Here is a 2,540-nt window from a genome sequence, read left to right as displayed (position 1 = left end):
TAAGTCAGTCAGAGGAAGAGAATTACCATAGGATTATACTCTTATGTGGAATTTAAAGAACAGTATAAAGGAGCAAACAAAACAGAAACAGATTCATAGATACAGAGCACAGACTGATGGCTGGCAGAGGGGGGCAGGGAGTTGGGGCACTGGGTGAAAAAGGTGAACAGATTAAGAAGTACAGATTCATAGTTACAAAATAGTTATGGGAATGTAAAGTACAGCATTGGGAATCCTATATAATAAAAGCTTAATATGCTAAGTGTCTGGTTGTCCGGTCATCCGGTTGTCCATTCAACCAATCAAAGCATAATATGCTAATGCCGCTCAACCGCTCGCTATGACATGCACTGACCACCAGGGGGCAGACACTCCAACCGGTAGGTTAGCTTGCTGCTGGGGTGCAGCTGATTGGGCTGAGTGAGACAGGCTGGACATGCCCTGGAGCCCTCCCGTGGTCCCTCCCCTGCTGGCCAACCTCCCACATCCCTCCCCGGCCCCAATTGTGCACTGGTGGAGTTCCTTGGCCTGGCCTGTGCCCTCTTGCAATCCGGGACCCCTCAGGGGATTTCGGAGAGCCAGTTTTGGCCCGATCCTGCAGGCCAGGCTGAGGGACTCCACTGGCGCATGAATTCGTGCACTGGGCCTCTAGTATTGTCAATAATATTGCAATAACTCTGTATGGTGCCAGGTGGATACTGGACATATCACGGGGAACACTTTGTAAAGTATATGATTATCTAACCACTAACTGTACACCTGATACTAAATACAAAATAATATTGAATGTACACTATAATTAAAAATTTTTTAAGTTAAAAAAAATGATAACCCTTGATATTTGAAGTAATTTATGGACCTGTAGAAATAAGCAGAGGTGTGCAGGAAAGAGTTCTCTGGTCTTTGGAAAACTGGTTCTGCTGCTTTACTAGCTGACTGACCTGAATTAGTCATGATACATGATATAAATGGAAATAACCATCATAAAGGTTTATTGTGAGGATTAAATAAAATCATGTATGGGATGGTGTTTTGCATTATTTACAATATTATTTATTTGCAGTCATATTCCTTCAGCAATAATAGAATAATAGAAAACAAAAATTCTGTTTTTCTGCAGTTTCTCATGATGTTTTCCCCTCAGCAGGCTTTATAATTCACCAGTTAAAAATATTTGAAGATACAGCAGAACACAAAGTATTATTTCACTGCCCTCTTTGGGACACATTTGGAACTACACTCATGTGCAGTTGTTTTCCAAAAGCAATGTAGCTATGTTTTAAACGTATCAGCAACAGTGATTATGATCACCAATGTAGAGCCTGAAGGCTTTTTAGCTTCTAGATCAATCATAAGGAATTGAGTCAACAATGACTAACACCTGTCACAGAGCTATGCAAAGGGATGAGGCTGGTCTCCTGGAATGATTAGCTGTTAAAACTGGAAGGAACATTAGAAACCAATCCTTGCAGATAGCTTCCTGTCTGCTGCCCCTGAGCTCAACTCAGGGATTTAGTAACAGGAAGAGTAGTAGGTTTCAGGTCTGGGAGGCGCCCTGAAGAGGAGAAAGTCAATCTCTGGCACAAGGGAGAGATAACAGCCTTCAGGCTCTACACGTATGTATCGTCTATGTATCTACTAGTATATATGAAAGAAAGAAAGAATGAATAAATGAACCTCTGGTGACAGAGCTATTTGTTTCTGACCCTGGGCCCTGTCTGGGTTGAGAGTGGAAATCAGAGACTCAGCCTTAGGGCCTCTGATCTGCCAATGTGAGCTCTGGCTGGAGGGGGAACTTTGAGGGGGAGGGGTGATGGGAATGTTTTTTTGTGTTTTTTGTTTTGTTTTATCTTGATCTAGTGGTGATCCAATACTGGTGCATATAAGTAGGCAAAGTTGTCAAGCAGTACACATAAGGTTCATACATTTTTACATCCTGTGAATTGTGGCTCAGTAAGATACTGTTAAAATCTCCTTTCCTCTCCTTCACCCTTTCCACCAATTAGAATTCCATTCTGGTTTCCTGGCTCCTCTTTTACAACATTCTGGTGTGGTAATGGTAGGGGTTAGGTCATCCTGAGGTATCTTCATTATAGGAAGCAGGAAGGAGGTAGAAAATTTCCAAAGATGACTTGCCTCCACCCTGAAACTTTACTCAGGAGTCAAGTAGTAGCAACTGTTTCAAATGTCACAAAAGAACATCCCCTACCTACTCCTTGCTTACCCGGGTGGATGGAGCTGGAGAAGAAACACAGCTGTTTTATTCTCCTATATCATCTTCTGGAAGCTTTATTATTTTACTAGAGGCCTGGTGCACAAAAATTTGTGCACTCGGGGGGCGTGGGGAGGGGGTTCCTCCAGCCCAGCCTGTGCCCTCTCGCAGTCTGGGACCCCTCGGGAGATAACGACCTGCTGGCTTAGGCCTGCTCCCGGGTGGCAGAGGGCAGGCCCAATCCCTAAGTGCAGCCCCTGGTCAGGCTCAGAGCAGGGCCGATTGGGGAGTTGGGGCGCCGCCCCGTCATGCACAGAGCAGGGCAGAT

This window comes from Myotis brandtii, unplaced genomic scaffold (assembly GCF_000412655.1).
Source record: "Myotis brandtii unplaced genomic scaffold, ASM41265v1 scaffold115, whole genome shotgun sequence".
NCBI classification, from domain to species: Eukaryota; Metazoa; Chordata; class Mammalia; order Chiroptera; family Vespertilionidae; genus Myotis; species Myotis brandtii.
The sequence above is the reverse complement of the archived record's forward strand: the minus strand, read 5'-3'. Positions refer to the sequence as shown.